Raw genomic sequence first — 16826 nt, 5'->3', positions numbered from 1 at the left:
CATAAGATGCCTTGATGTGTTTGCTAGTAATTCCAGAATTGAAATAGGCTAGGCATGGATCAAAGGAGCAAGGAAGGAAGCATACAAGTGGAGAGAAGCATAAAAAGTCAAAGAAGCAAAGTCAGCCAAGCACGCGCACGCGCACAAGGCGCTCGCGCGCACATTGCAGAATCGGCCAGGGACGCGCACGCGTACCGTGCGCGCACGCGTCGATGACCGCACATGACTTCATTAATGCAACACGTGCCTGGCGATTTGAGAGGGTTTCTGAACCCATTTTTGGCGCCAATTGCTGATAGGAAGGAATAAAAGGATCAAGGATTGAGGGGAATAGATCATTATTGAATCTAGGAATCATATAGCATAATTAGGATTAGTTTTAGTTAGTTTTCTAGAGAGAGAAGCTCTCACTTCTCTCTAGAATTAGGATTAGGTTTAGGTTAATCTCTCTTCTTAGATCTAGGTTTAATTCATGTTTTGATTCACTTTTCATTTACCAATTCTTAATCTTCTCCTCTTCCTCTTTCTAGTTATGTACTTTAATTCTTGTAATTCTTCACTTTGTTATGGATAGATTGTTGTTCTTTCATTTCCTTCCAATAATGCAATTTGAGGTAATTCATGATAATTGTGTGATTTCCTTGATTGTTGTTGTTAATTCTTTGCAATAATTGTTGTTAGATTCTATTCTTGTTGTCAATTTACTATGCTTTTCTTTTGTGCCTTCCAAGTGTTTGATGAAATGCTTGGTTGGATTTTAGTGTAGGTTTTGTTCCTCTTGGCCTAGGTAGAGTAATTAGTGACTCTTGAGTTATCTAATTCCTTTGTTGATTGATAATTAGAAGTTGCTAATTGATTTGAATGCCTCTAAAGCTAGTCTTTCCTTTAGGAGTTGATTAGGACTTGAGGAATCAAATTGATTCATCCACTTGACTTTCCTCCATGGTTAGAGGTTAACTAAGTGGTAGCAATGAACAATTCTCATCACAATTGAGAAGGATAACTAGGATAGGACTTCTAGTTCTCATATCTTGCCAAGAGCCTTTTATAGTTCTTAGTTTATTTTCATTGCCATTAACTTTTCATGATTCTTATCCAAAACCCCAAAATAACTCATAACCAATAACAAGACACTTTATTGTAATTCCTAGGGAGAACGACCCGAGGTTTGAATACTTCGGTTTATAAATTTTAGGGGTTTGTACTTGTGACAAACAACTTTTTGTATGAAAGGATTATTGTTTGGTTTAGAAACTATACTTTACAACGAGATTTCATTAGTGAAATTCTAAACCGTCAAAAATCCAATTCATCAGGGCAATGTGAAAGTTGGCATGCTTCTGGCATGGTGGGCATGTCCTCACAAATTCTGTAGCCTCCTTTTGTAGAGTTGGCCAATAGAATCCCGCCCGGAGTATCTTTTTGGTGAGAGCTTGCGCTCCGAGATGATTACCACAAATGCTGTTGTGTACTTCCTCCAAGACTTCCTTTGTTTTAGAATTCGGTACGCATTTTAGTAAAGGTGTTGATATCCCTCTTTTGTATAGTGTGTTGTTTATGATAGTGTAGTACTGTGCCTCCCTTTTCAGCCTCTTTGCCTCCTTTTCATCTGTAGGGAGTGCTTCTGTTTTGAGGTAATTTATTATGGGGTCATCCATCCTTGATCCCGACCTATTATGGCTAGGACTTTTTCTTCTTCCGTTATTGACGGGTTCTGTAGTATCTCCTGGATGAGGCTTCTGTTGTTGCCCCCTGGTTTGGTGTTGACTAATTTTGAAAGGGCGTCAGCTCGGGCATTTTGCTCACGAGGTATGTGGTAAATTCTATATTCCCCAAGTTGTCCGAGCTGTTCTTTGGTTTTATCCAAATATTTTTTCATGGTTGGATCTTTGGCTTGGTAGCTTCCTGTTATTTGTGAGGTTATGACTTGTGAGTCACTGTAGATGTTGAGTTTCCGAGCTCCAACCTCCCTAGCCAGCTTTAAACCAGCTAATAATGCTTCGTATTCTGCCTGGTTGTTTGAGGCCGGGAATTCGAATTTAAGGGAGAGCTCAAGTTGAGTTCCTTGGTTGCTTTCGATTATCACACCCGCACCGCTTCCTGTTTTATTCGAGGATCCGTCTACGTATATGTTCCACTCTATGGGGATTTCCGGGGTGTCTGTGAATTCTGCGATGAAGTCGGCCAGGTGTTGTGATTTGATGGCTGTCCGCGCCTCGTATTGGAGGTCAAACTCAGACAACTCGATTGCCCATTGTAGGATTCTTCCTGCTAGATCTGTTTTCTGTAATATCTCTTTTATGGGTTGGTTGGTCCAAACTTTAATGGTATGCGCTTGGAAATATGGGCGAAGCCGCCGTGATATGAGGATCAGAGCGTAGGCAAACTTTTCTATTTTCTGGTAGTTCAGCTCAGATCCCTGTAGCGCTTTGCTAATGAAGTAGACGGGTTTTTGCCCATGTTCGTCTTCTCTGACTAGTGCTGAGGCTATTGTCCGGCTCTCTACTGCGAGATATAATATGAGCGGTTCTCCTTCTTGTGGCCGAGATAGGATAGGTGGCCGTCCTAAGAACTCTTTGAAGTCTCGGAAGGCTTGCTCACATTCCGTCGTCCATTCGAACTGTTTTCCCTTTCTTAAAGTAGCATAGAAGGGAAGAGATCTTATTGCGGCTCCTGCTAAGAATCGGGATAGAGCAGCCAGCCTCCCGTTGAGTTTTTGTACTTCTTTGACACAAGTTGGGCTCTTCATGTTGAGTATGGCTTGACACTTGTCTGGATTTACTTCAATCCCCCTTTGTGTGAGCACGAAGCCCAAGACTTTGCCTGCTTCTACTACGAAGGTGCATTTTGCGGGATTGAGCCGCATGTCGTGTTTCCTGATAGTGTAAAACACTTGAGCCAGGTCGGATAATAATGTATCTTCGCTTTGTGTCTTTATCAACATGTCGTCTACATAAACTTCCATGGTTTTCCCGATGTGTTCTGAGAAACTTTATTCATTAGCCTTTGATAAGTAGCTCCTGCGTTCTTGAGACCGAAAGGCATCACGATGTAACAGTAGTTTGCTTTCGGCATTAGGAACGAGGTCTTTTCTTGATCTGGCGGATACATTGGGATTTGGTTGTACCCTGAATATGCGTCCATGAACGAGAGATACTTATATCCTGATGAAGCATCTACTAGAGCGTCGATGCTTGGGAGTGGGTAAGGGTCTTTTGGGCAGGCTTTGTTGAGGTCAGTGTAGTCAGTGCACATTTGCCACTTCCCATTTGACTTTTTCACCAAGACGACGTTTGCTAGCCATAGTGGGTATTTGACTTCCCTTATGAACCCGGCCTCTAGTAGCGCCTGTACTTGTTCTTCCACAGCTTGAGCTCGTTCTGGTCCGAGTTTTCTTCGTCTTTGTTGTACCGGCCGGGATCCCGGGTAGACTGCCAATTTGTGGCTCATTAGTTCGGGATCAATGCCTGGCATGTCGGCAGCTTTCCATGCAAAGAGATCAACATTATCTCGTAGGAACCGTATTAGTGATTCCTTTGTGTCTCCTTTCAGGATCGTGCCAATATTAGTTGTTTTATCCGAGGTGTCTCCGATCTGGACTCTTTCTACTTCTCCTTCGGGTCGTGGTCGGAATTCTTCTCGCCTCTGAACTCTACCGAGCTCGATTGTGTGGAACTCTCCTCCTTCACCTCGGAGGTTTAGGCTTTCGTTATAACAGCGACGTGCCATCTTTTGATCTGCCTTTATTGTAGCTATCCCTTCCGCAGTTGGGAATTTCATACATAGATGTGGAGTTAAAACTATTGCGCCAAGTTGATTTAACGTTGTCCGACCTATTAAGGCATTGTAGGCTGAGCTTACGTCGACCACGATGTAGTCTATCTTGAGTGTTCTGGATTGGTTTCCCTTTCTGAAGGTTGTATGCAGCGATACGTATCCCAGCGGTTGAATTGGGGCATCTCCTAGTCCGAACAGGCTGTTCGGGTACGCTCTTAGCTCTTTTTCTTCTAGACCGAGTTTGTCGAAGGCAGTTTTGAATAAGATGTCGGCAGAGCTTCCCTGGTCAATTAGTGTACGGTGAAGGTTGGCGTTTGCCAGTATGATCGTAATGACCATGGGGTCGTCATGTCCTGAGATGATTCCGGATGCGTCTTCCTTGGTAAACGTGATTGCTGGGATGTCTGGGGCTTCCTTTTTTCCTTCGACGTGGTACACCTCTTTGAGGTGTCGCTTGTGAGATGATTTGGAGATTCCTCCTCCAGCAAATCTGCCGTGTATTACGTGAACGTGTCTTTTCGGTGTGCGAGGTGATCGTTCAGATCGTCCGACATCTTCATCCCTTCTTCTTTTTCTTGGTTCGTCATCCCGATTAGCCAAAAACTGATCTAGTTTTCCTTCTCTTACTAGTTTTTCTATGACGTTTTTCAAGTCGAAGCATTCATTGGTGGAATGCCCTCGAAGTCGGTGATATTCACAGTATTCATTCTGATTTCCTCCTCCTCTTTTGCCTTTAAGTGGCCAAGCTGGAGGGATTTTCTCTGTATGGCAGACTTCTTTGTAAACATCTACCAAGGATACCCTAAGAGGAGTATAGTTATGATATTTTTTTATTTTTTCTCCGGAGCGATCCTCCTTTTTCTTGGATTCTTTATCTCGGTAGGTAGAACCGAGCCTTGAGGCTTTGCTAAGTCGAGAATTTTCCTCCATGTTGATGTATTTCTGTGCCCGTTCTTGTACTTCGTCTAAGGATGTCGGGTATCTCTTTGATATAGATTGGCTGAATGGTCCTTCTCGTAGGCCATTTACGAGGCCCATAATGGCGGCTTCTGTTGGAAGACTTTGTATGTCCATGCATGTTTTGTTGAATCTTTCCATGTAGTTGCGAAGGCTCTCCCGATCTCCTTGCTTGATCCCTAGTAGGCTAGGTGCGTGTTTGGCTTTGTCCTTTTCAGGCCAGGAACTTTTTGGCCAGGTCATCGAAACTCGAGATGGATTTTGGAGGTAGGTTGTCGAACCATTTAATGGCTGTCTTGGTGAGAGTTGTTGGAAAGGCTTTGCAGCGAACTGCATCTGAGGCATCAGTGAGGTACATTCTACTTCTGAAGTTGCTGAGATGATGGTTGGGGTCCGAGGTGCCGTCATATAGAGTCATATCTGGAAGCTTGAAATCTTTTGGAATTTTGGTCTTCATAATTTCTCTGGTGAATGGATCTTGATCTTTCTGAGAGCTATCCTCTGTGGATGGTCGAGTAGCTTTAGTTTTAAGATCAGCTTCGAGTTTTATAAGCTTATCTTCTAATTCTCGGCGCCACCTTATCTCCCGACGTAGATCTTCTTCTTTTTCACGTCGATGTTGGGCTTCTTTCTCAAGTTGCTCCAATCGATTTTGAAGTGCTTCTATTACTCCTGGATTTGATAAATTTTTGTCTCCGTTGGTTTCTGGAGTATCTTTGAGTATTGTGTCCGCGTTTTTAAGCGGCGTTCTGTCTTCCAAACCTGAATTGTGGTCGTTGTCATGGTCATCCGCCATGTTAATGGGATGACTTCCAGGTTCCCCGGCAACGGCGCCAATGTTCCGAGGGTTACCTGAAACTGTAGGTCGATCTTAGATGAGATCTTCTGCGTTGGTCGGAGCCGACGTGTCCGGCAGGTGCACAGCGGCCAGAGCTGGTGTGTCTGACTTGTTGGACTTGGTGGTGGTGATGATCCTTCGTCCCCGAAGGGTGGGGGGTACCTGCAAGGGACTCCGATGCTTAAGTTAGCAAGGGTATTAAGCAGGTATTGAGTAGAATCAGACTATGAGTTATACCTGGGTGCTCCAGTGTATTTATAATGGTGAAACGTGGCCTCCTGTGGATAAGATAAGTTAGTTATCTTATCTTATCTTTATCTTATCTTTAAGTGAGGTCATCTTTAAGGGAACCGCCTTTATCTCTATGGGCTTTGTCTGTAGAACATCCCGGGTCGGACAACTCGACCCAGGGTATGAACAGATACCATTCTGGGCGTTTAACGCCAGGATGGCACAAGAGGGAAGATTCTGTTTTTAATTCAAATTTTTTTCAGGTTTTCAAAATTTTTCAAAATCAAATCTTTTTCAAATCATATCTTTTCAATCATATGTTTTCAAAATCAATTTCTTTCCATTTTCAAAAATACTTGCTATCAATTAATGATTTGATTCAACATTTCAAGTATGTTGCCTTTTTTGTTGAGAAAGGTTTAATGTTTGAATCATATCTTTTCTTGTTAGCCAAGTCATTAATTTTTAAAATAAATCTTTTAAATTGTTTTAAAATCATATCTTCTCAATCACATCTTTTTAAAAACCATAACTTTTAAATCATATCTTTTTAATCACATCTTTTTCAAAATAGTTTTCAATCATATCTTTTTACTTTCTAATTTCAAAATCTTTTTCAAAAATCACTTGATTTCTTTTTCCACTCTTAAGTTTTCGAAAATCAATTAGTGTTTTTCAAAATATTTTTAAAATCTTTTACTTAATTTTTGAAAATTTCTTCCCCTCTTCTCACATCCTTCTATTTTTGGACTAACACTCCTCCTTAATACACAATTCGAACTCCATCTTTCTTGATAAGTTCGAATTCTTCTACCTCTTCCTTCTATTTTTCTTTTCCTTTGACACCTCAAGGAATCTCTATACTGTGACATAGAAGATTCCATATTTTCTTGTTTTCTTCTCTTTCATATGAGCAGGAGCAAAGACAAAAGCATTCTTGTTGAGGCTGACTCTGAACCTGAAAGGACCTTGAAGCGAAAGCTAAGAGAAGCTAAGGCACAACTCTCTGTAGAGGACCTAACAGAAATCTTCAAACAAGAAGAAGACATGGCAGCCGAAAATAACAACAATGCCAACAATGCAAGGAAGGTGCTGGGTGACTTTACTGCACCTACTCCCGACTTCTATGGGAGAAGCATCTCTATCCCTGCCATTGGAGTAAACAACTTTGAGCTTAAGCCTCAATTAGTTTCTCTGATGCAACAGAATTGCAACTTCCATGGACTTCCATTGGAAGATCCTCATCAGTTTTTAGCTGAATTCTTGCAAATCTATGACACTATCAAGACTAATGGGGTTGACCCTGAGGTCTACAGACTTATGCTATTCCCTTTTGCTGTAAGAGACAGAGCTAGGATATGGTTGGACTCACAACCTAAAGAAAGCCTAAACTCTTGGGAAAAGCTAGTCAATGCCTTCTTGGCAAAGTTCTTTCCACCTCAAAAATTGAGTAAGCTTAGAGTGGAAGTCCAAACCTTCGGACAGAAGGAAGGTGAATCCCTCTATGAAGCTTGGGAAAGATACAAACAATTGATCAGAAAGTGTCCCTCTGACATACTTTCTGAATGGAGCATCATAGGTATCTTCTATGATGGTCTGTCTGAGCTGTCCAAGATGTCATTGGATAGCTCTGCTGGAGGATCTCTTCATCTGAAGAAGACGCCTGTAGAAGCTCAAGAACTAATTGAAATGGTTGCAAATAACCAATTCATGTACACTTCTGAAAGGAATCCTGTGAACAATGGGACAAATCAGAAGAAATGAGTTCTTGAGATTGATACTCTGAATGTCATATTGGCTCAGAACAAACTATTTACTCAACAAGTCAATATGATTTCTCAAAGTCTGTCTGGAATGCAAGCTGCACCAGGCAGTACTAAGGACGCTTCATCTGAAGAAGAAGCTTATGATCCTGAGAATCCTTCAATAGAAGAGGTGAATTACATGGGAGACTCCTATCGAAACACCTATAATCCTTCATGGAGGAATCATCCAAATCTCTCATGGAAGGATCAACAGAGACCTCAACAAGGTTTCAACAACAATAATGGTGGAAGAAACAGGTTTAGCAATGGCAAGCCTTTTCCATCATCTTCTCAGTAACAGACAGAGAATTCTAAGCAGAGCCACTCTGACTTAGCAACCATGGTCTCTGATCTAATCAAAACCACTCAAAGTTTCATGACTAAAACAAGGTCCTCCATTAGAAACTTGGAGGCACAAGTGGGACAGCTGAGCAAGAAAATTACTGAACTCCCTCCTAGTACTCCTCCAAGCAATACAAAAAAGAATCCAAAAGGAGAATGCAAGGCCATTAACATGACCCACATGGCCGAACTTGGAGAGGAGGAAGAGGCAGAGATCGCCACTGAGGAAGACCTCAAAGGACGTCCACTGGCCTCCAATGAGTTCCCTAATGAGGAACAATGGGAATCTGAGGCTCACACAGAGACCATAGAGATTCCATTGGATTTACTTCTGCCATTCATGAGCTCTGATGAGTATTCTTCCTCTGAAGAGGATGAGTATGTCACTGAAGAGCAAGTTTCTAAATACCTTGGAGCAATCATGAAGCTAAATGACAAGTTATTTGGTAATGAGACTTGGGAGGATGAACCCCCTTTGCTCACCAAAGAATTGGATGACTTGTCTAGGCAGAAACTACCTCAAAAGAGACAGGACCCTGGAAAGTTCTCAATACCTTGTACATTAGGTACCATGACCTTCAAGAAGGCTCTGTGTGACCTAGGGTCAAGTATAAACCTCATGCCTCTCTCTGTAATGGAGAAGCTAGGGATCTTTGAGGTACAAGCTGCAAGAATCTCACTAGAGATGGCAGACAATTCAAGAAAACAAGCTTATGGGCTTGTAGAGGATGTTCTGGTAAAGATTGAAGACCATTACATCCCTGCTGATTTCATAGTCCTAGAAACTGGGAAGTGCTTGGATGAATCCATCATCCTTGGCAGACCCTTCCTAGCCACAGCAAAGGCTGTGATTGATGTGGACAGAGGAGAATTGATCATTCAAGTGAATGAAGAATCCTTTGTGTTTAAGGCTCAAGGATATCCCTCTGTCACCATGGAGAGGAAGCATGAAGAGCTTCTCTCAAAACAGAGTCAAACAGAGCCCCCACAGTCAAACTCTAAGTTTGGTGTTGGGAGGCCACAACCAAATTCTAAGTTTGGTGTTGAACCCCCACATTCAAACTCTAAGTTTAGTGTTGGGAGGTTCCAACATTTCTCTGAGTATCTATGAGGCTCCATGAGAGCCTACTGTCAAGCTACTGACATTAAAGAAGCGCTTGTTGGGAGGCAACCCAATGTTATATTTATCTAATTTTCCTTTGTTATTTTATGTTTTCTGTAGGTTGATGATCATAGGAAGTCACAAAATCAATTGAAAAAGCAAAAATAGAATGAAAAACAGAAAGAAAAATAGAACACACTGGAGGAAGACCTTGCTGGCTGGCGTTTAAACGCCAGTAAGGGCAGCAAATGGGCGTTTAACGCCCAGTCTGGCACCATTCTGGGCGTTTAACGCCAGAAAGGGGCACCAGACTGGTGTTAAACGCCAGGAAAGGGCAAGAAGCTGGCGTTAAATGCCAGAAATGGGCACCAGCCCAGCGTTTAACGCCAGAATTGGCATAGAGAGCATTTTTGCTCGCCATTTTGGTGCAGGGATGACTTTTCCTTGACACCTCAGGATTTGTGGACCCCACAGGATCCCCACCTACCCCACCACTCTCTCTCTTCTTCACCCATTCACCAATCACCTCAACCACTCTTTCCCAAAAACCCTTCACCTATCAAATCCCATCTTTCTCTTCACCACTCACATCCATCCTTCATAAAACCCCACCTACCTTACCATTCAAATTCAAACCATTTTCCCTCCCAAACCCACCCTTACATGACTGAACCATACCACTCTCTCCACCCCTATATAAACCCATCTTCACTCCTTCATTTTCACACAACCTAAACACTACTTCTCTCCCTTTGGCCAAACCACAAAGCCATCTCTATCTCCTCTATTTCTTCTTCTTCTACTCTCTTCTTTCTTCTTTTGCTCGAGGACGAGCAAACCTTTTAAGTTTGGTATGGTAAAAGCATTGCTTTTTGTTTTTCCATAACCATTTATGGCATCCAAGGCCGGAGAAACCTCTAGAAAGAGGAAAGGGAAGGCAAAATCTTCCACCTCCGAGTCATGGGAGATGGAGAGATTCATCTCAAGGGTGCATCAAGACCACTTCTATGAAGTTGTGGCCTTGAAGAAGGTGATCCCCGAGGTCCCTTTCAAATTCAAAAAGAGTGAATATCCGGAGATCTGACATGAGATCCGAAGAAGAGGTTGGGAAGTTCTTACCAACCCTATTCAACAAGTCGGAATCTTAATGGTTCAAGAGTTCTATGCCAATGCATGGATCACCAAGAACCATGATCAAAGTGTGAACCCGGACCCAAAGAATTGGCGTACATGGTTCGGGGGAAATGCTTAGATTTTAGTCCGGAAAATGTAAGCTTGGCATTCAACTTGCCCATGATGCAAGGAGATGAACACCCTTACACTAGAAGGGTCAACTTTGATCAAAGGTTGGACCAAGTCCTCATAGACATCTGTGAAGAGGGCGCTCAATGGAAGAGAGATTCAAGAGGGAAGCCGGTTCAACTGAGAAGGCATGACCTCAAGCCCGTGGCTAGGGGATGGTTGGAGTTTATCCAACGCTCAATCATTCCCACTAGCAACCGGTCCGAAGTTACTATAGACCGGGCCATCATGATTCATAGCATCATGATTGGAGAAGAAGTTGAAGTTCATGAGGTTATAGCCCAAGAACTTTATAAGGTGGCGGACAAGTTCTCTACCTTGGCAAGGTTAGCCTTTCCTCATCTCATTTGTCACCTCTGTTATTCAGTTGGAGTTGACATAGAGGGAGACATCCTCATTGATGAGGACAAGCCCATCACTAAGAAAAGGATGGAGCAAACAAGAGATCCCACTCATCATGAAATCCCTGAGATGCCTCAAGGGATGCACTTTCCTCCACAAAACTATTGGGAGCAAATCAACACCTCCCTAGGAGAATTGAGTTCCAACATGGGACAACTAAGGGTGGAGCACCAAGAACATTCCATCCTCCTCCATGAAATTAGAGAAGATCAAAGAATCATGAGAGAGGAGCAACAAAGGCAAGGAAGAGACATTGAGGAGCTCAAGCACTCCATAAGATCTTCAAGAGGAAGAACAAGCTGCCATCACTAAGGTGGACCCGTTCTTTAATCTCCTTGTTCCTTATTTTCTTGTTTTTCGAATTTTCATGCTTATGTTTATCTATGTTTGTGTCTTGTGATCATTAGTGTCTTAGTGTCTATGCCTTAAAGTTATGAATGTCCTATGAATCCATCAGCTTTCTTAAATGAAAAAATTGTTCTTAATTGTAAAAGAGAAGAATTGCATGAATTTTGAATTTTATAACAGATTAATTATATTGATGTGGTGGCAATACTTTTGTTTTCTGAATGTATGCTTGAACAGTGCATATGTCTTTTGAATTTGTTGTTCATGAATGTTGGCTCTTGAAAAAATGATGAAAAAAGAGACATGTTACTGAGGATCTGAAAAATCATAAAAATGATTTTTGAAGCAAGAAAAAACAGTGAATACAAAAAAAAGAGAAAAAAAGGGAGAAAAAAGAAAAAAAAGAGAGAAAAAGAATAAAGTTGTGATCCAAGGCAAAAAGAGTGTACTTAAGAACCCTGGACACCTCTAATTGGGGACTCTAGCAAAGCTGAGTCACAATCTGAAAAGGTTCACCCAGTTATGTGTCTGTGGCATGTATGTATCCGGTGGTAATACTGGAAGACAGAGTGCTTTGGGTCACGGCCAAGACTCATAAAGTAGCTGTGTTCAAGAATCATCATACTTAACTAGGAGAATCAATAACACTATCTGGATTCTGAGTTCCTATAGAAGCCAATCATTCTGAATTTCAAAGGATAGAGTGAGATGCCAAAACTGTTCAGAGGCAAAACGCTAAAAGCCCCGCTCATCTAATTAATACTGATCTTCATAGATATTTTTGGAATTCAATGCATATTCTCTTCTTTTTATCTTATTTGATTTTTAGTTGCTTGGGGACAAGCAACAATTTAAGTTTGGTGTTGTGATGAGCGGATAATTTATACGCTTTTGGCATTGTTTTTAGTATGTTTTTAGTATATTTTAGTTAGTTTTTATTATATTTTTATTAGTTTTTAGTTAAAATTCACTTTTCTGGACTTTACTATGAGTTTGTGTGTTTTTCTGTGATTTCAGGTATTTTCTGGCTGAAATTGAGGGACCTGAGCAAAAATCTGATTCAGAGGCTGAAAAGGACTGCAGATGCTGTTGGATTCTGACCTCCCTGCACTCGAAGTGGATTTTCTGGAGCTACAGAAGCCCAATTGGCGCGCTCTTAACGGCATTGGAAAGTAGACATCTTGGGCTTTCCAGCAATGTATAATAGTCTATACTTTGCTCGAGATTTGATGGCCCAAACTGGCGTTCCAAATCAGCTCAAAACTTCCCGACGTTAAACGCCGGAACTGGCACAAGAATGGGAGTTAAACGCCCAAACTGGCACAAAAGCTGGCGTTTAACTCCAAGAAAAGTCTCTACACATGAAAGCTTCAATGCTCAGCCCAAGCACACACCAAGTGGGCCCGGAAGTGGATTTTTATGTCATTTACTCATTTCTGTAAACCCTAGGCTACTAGTTCTCTACAAATAGGACCTTTTGCTATTGTATTTTTCGTCTTTTGATCACTTTAGATCTTAGATCAGATCTTGGTTCTTCTGGTTCCCTCTCTGGGGCCGAAGGCAATGATCACCATTATCACTTATGTATTTTCAAGGGTGGAGTTTCTACACACCATAGATTAAGGTGTGGAGCTCTGCTGTACCTCGAGTATTAATGCAATTACTATTGTTCTTCTATTCAATTCAGCTTATTCTTGTTCTAAGATATTCATTTGCACCCAAGAACATGATGAATGTGATGATTATGTGACACTCGAACGAGTGCCTGAAAACCACTTCTGTTCTACAAGCAAACAAGGCTTGAATGTTTATCTCTTGGATCCCTTGATCGGAATCTTCGTGGTATAAGCTAGAATTGATGGCGGCATTCAAGAGAATCCGGAAGGTCTAAACCTTGTCTATGGTATTCTGAGTAGGATTCAATGATTGAATGACTGTGACGAGCTTCAAACTCCTGAAGGCTGGGCGTTAGTGACAGACGCAAAAGAATCACTGGATTCTATTCCAACCTGATTGAGAACCGACAGATGATTAGCCGTGCCGTGACAGGGTGCGTTGAACATTTTCACTGAGAGGACGGGATTGTAGCCATTGACAACGGTGAAATCCTACACACAGCTTGCCATGGAAAGGAGTAAGAAGGATTGGATGAAGACAGTAGGAAAGCAGAGAGACGGAAGGGACAAAACATCTCCATACGCTTATCTGAAATTCTCACCAATGAATTGCATAAGTATCTCTATCTTTATGTTTTATTCATCTTTTAATCATTAATCACCTATAACCATTTGAATCTGCCTGACTAAGATTTACAAGATGACCATAGCTTGCTTCATACCAACAATCTCCGTGGAATCGACCCTTACTCGCGTAAAGTTTATTACTTGGACGACCCAGTGCACTTGCTGGTTAGTTGTACGAAGTTGTGATAAAGAGTTGAGATTGCAATTGAGCGTACCATGTTGATGGCGCCATTGATGATCACAATTTTGTGCACCAGGGAGCAAGATTCACAAAGAGCAGTTGTATCCTTAAATAGTGTGGGCCACCAGAATCCACAGTCTAAAATTTTTCTAGCTGTTCTTTGAAGACCAAAATGTCCAGCACTCTCTGAAGAGTGGCAGGCCTCTAAAATCGACTGGAATTCTGATTGTGGCACACACCTTCTAATTATTTGGTCAGCATCACATCTCCATAAATATGGGACATCTCATATATAATATTTGGACTCGCTTTTAAGCTTGTCCCTTTGATGCTTAGTAAAATTAGGAGGAAAGGTACGACTAACCAAATAATTACCCTAAACCAAGGAACTACTTCAGATATTGCATGCAAGCTATCAAATGGGAAAGCATCATTGATAAGAGTGGAGTCATTCGTAATGTGCTCGAGGCGACTCAAGTGGTCCGCCACTAAATTTTGGGAACCACTCCTGTCTTTGATTTCTAAATCAAATTCTTGCAGCAACAATATCCAACGTATTAGCCTTGATTTGGTCTCTTTCTTAGCTAATAAATATTTTAGAGCTGCATGGTCTGAGTATACTACCACCTTAGTGCCAAGTAAGTAGGCTCAGAATTTATCTAGAGCAAAAATAATAGCCAGAAACTCTTTTTCAGTGGTAGTATAATTAGACTAAGCAATGTCTAAGGTCTTAGAAGTATAGGCAATTATAAAAGGGTCCTTACCTTCGTGCTGAGCCAGCACCGCTCCTACTGCATAGTTGGAGGCGTCACACATTATCTCAAATGGTTGACTTCAGTCGGGCCCTCTCACAATAGGGCCTTCAGTCAAGGCGATCTTCAGCTTATTAAATGCTTCCATGCAGTCCGTACTCAACTTGAACTCAACATCCTTCTGCAACAGTCGGGATAAAGGCAATGCTTCCTTAATGAAGTCCTTGATAAATTACCGGTAGAAACCTGCATGACCAAGAAATGAATGGACTTTCCTCATGAAGGAGGGGTAAGGTAAACCAAAAATGAGATCTACCTTTGCTGGATCAACTAAAATACCAGTATTAGAAACAACATGTCCTAGAACAATACCTTGTTTCACCATAAAATGACATTTTTCAAAATTCAATACAAGGTTTGAACTAACACACCTATCTAATACTCTAGCTAAACTATCCAAGAAGAGATCAAACGAGCCACCATACACACTAAAGTCATCCATGAAAACTTCCATACAGTTCTCAAGAAGATCTGAGAAAATGCTCATCATGCATCTTTGAAATGTAGCCGGTGTATTACATAAGCCAAAAGGCATTCTCTTATATGCGTACGTTCCGAAGGGACATGTAAAAGTAGTTTTCTTCTGATCTTCAGGAGCTATATGAATTTGAAAATAGCTAGTGTAACCATCTAGAAAACAGTAGTGAGATTTACCTGACAGGCGATCAAGCATTTAATTGATGAAAGGCAGTGGGTAGTGATCCTTGCGAGTGGCCTGGTTGAGACACCTATAATCAATGTACACTCTCCAGGAGTTCTGTACTATAGTTACAATGAGTTCCCTATGATCATTCTTCAATGTTGTAACACCAGACTTCTTTGGTACCACCTGTACTGGGCTTACCCATTCACTATACGAGATTGGATAAATGATGTCAGCCTTAAGCAGTCTAGTTACTTCCTTCTTGACAACCTCTAGAATGGTGGGGTTTAGCCGCCTTTGAGGTTGACGGATAGGCCTGGCTCCCTCTTCTAAAAATATACGGTGCTCACAGACTTGAGGGCTGATGCCTACTATATCTGCCAAGCTCCACCCAATAGCCTTTTTGTGTCTTCTCAGCACACTAAGCAACTGCTCCTCCTATTGGGAAGTGAGTTCTCTTGCAATGATGACTGAGAGCTTCTGATTATCCTCAAGGTAAGCATACTTGAGGTGGGGTGGAAGGGGCTTCAACTCCATTTTCTGCTCATGGCTAGGCATTCGATCATCTGGAGCCATTAGTGGTGGCAAGGTATCTTCAGTAAGCTCGTAAGGTTTCCCCACACTTGCAACTTGCGCCATATTCATCTCTTCTACTTCTTCTTGATGAACTTCAGCCACGGTCTCGTCAATAATGTCGCGCTGGAAGATGGAATGATCTTCCGGTGGGTGCTTCGTAGCTTCATCTAGGTTGAAGCTCACTGTTCTGCCATCTATCTCAAAAGAGTAAGTTCTTGAGAAGGCATCCAATTTGAACCTTGAAGTTTTCAGAAATGGCCTTCCAAGCAGGATGGATGACACTCTCCCTGAGTCGTTAGGGGGCATCTCCAAAATGTAGAAGTCAATGGGGAATATTAGCCCTTTAATGCTCACCAACACATCCTCAACAATTCCAACCACTGAGATTATGCTTTTATCTGCCAAAACAAAATGTGCTGCCGACCTTTTTAAGGGAGGGAGCCTCAAAGCATCATATACAGATAATGGCATAATACTCACACATGCACCTAAATCACACATGCAGTCAAAAAATTGTATACCCCTCAATAGTACAAGTAACCATGCATGGACCCGAATCCCCATATTTTTCCGGTATGGCACCCATTAAAGCAGATATAGAGCTACCTAGAGGAATAGTTTCTAAATCTTGTATTTTATCTTTATTCATGCATAAATCTTTTAGAAACTTAGCATATTTAGGTACCTGGCGAATAGCATCAAAAAGGGGAATGGTTACCTCAACCTTTTTGAAGATCTCCACCATCTTGGGGTCGAGTTCCATCTGCTTTCTAGACTTCCTAGCAAGGTGTGGAAAGGGAATGGAAATGGCTTATCTTGTAGCTTCATCTTCATTTGGTACTCCATTCCTCGGTTGAGCTGCTTCTTCTTCAACCATGTCTTGTACTCCATCCTCTTCTTCAGCATCCTCTACCTCAACAATGTCTTCAACTGGAATGTCTTCTTTCGAGCTTGACTCCTCATGACTCCTCTCTTGCAGTGTGATTCTGGACCTCAACGTAATGGCATTGATTCCACCTTTGGGGTTGGGTAGAGGTTAAGAAGGAAGTGCACTGGAGCTTGCAGGTTGATTATTGAGGGTAGTCAATGATTCAATCCAGGAGACAAGAGCTTGTAAAGTAGAATTCAAACCGTTTATGGTGGAGTTAAGTGTGTTCTCCATGGCTTTCTATCCTTGCGCAATAAAGTGAAGCAACTCATCATTGGAAGAGGAAGTGGGATAAGTAATTTGAGGGGCTTATTGTTGGTTGTTTTGAGGTGCCTGGGC

Source organism: Arachis hypogaea, chromosome 1 (genome assembly GCF_003086295.3).
Source record: "Arachis hypogaea cultivar Tifrunner chromosome 1, arahy.Tifrunner.gnm2.J5K5, whole genome shotgun sequence".
Taxonomy (NCBI): Eukaryota; Viridiplantae; Streptophyta; class Magnoliopsida; order Fabales; family Fabaceae; genus Arachis; species Arachis hypogaea.
Note: the sequence above shows the minus strand (reverse complement) of the source record.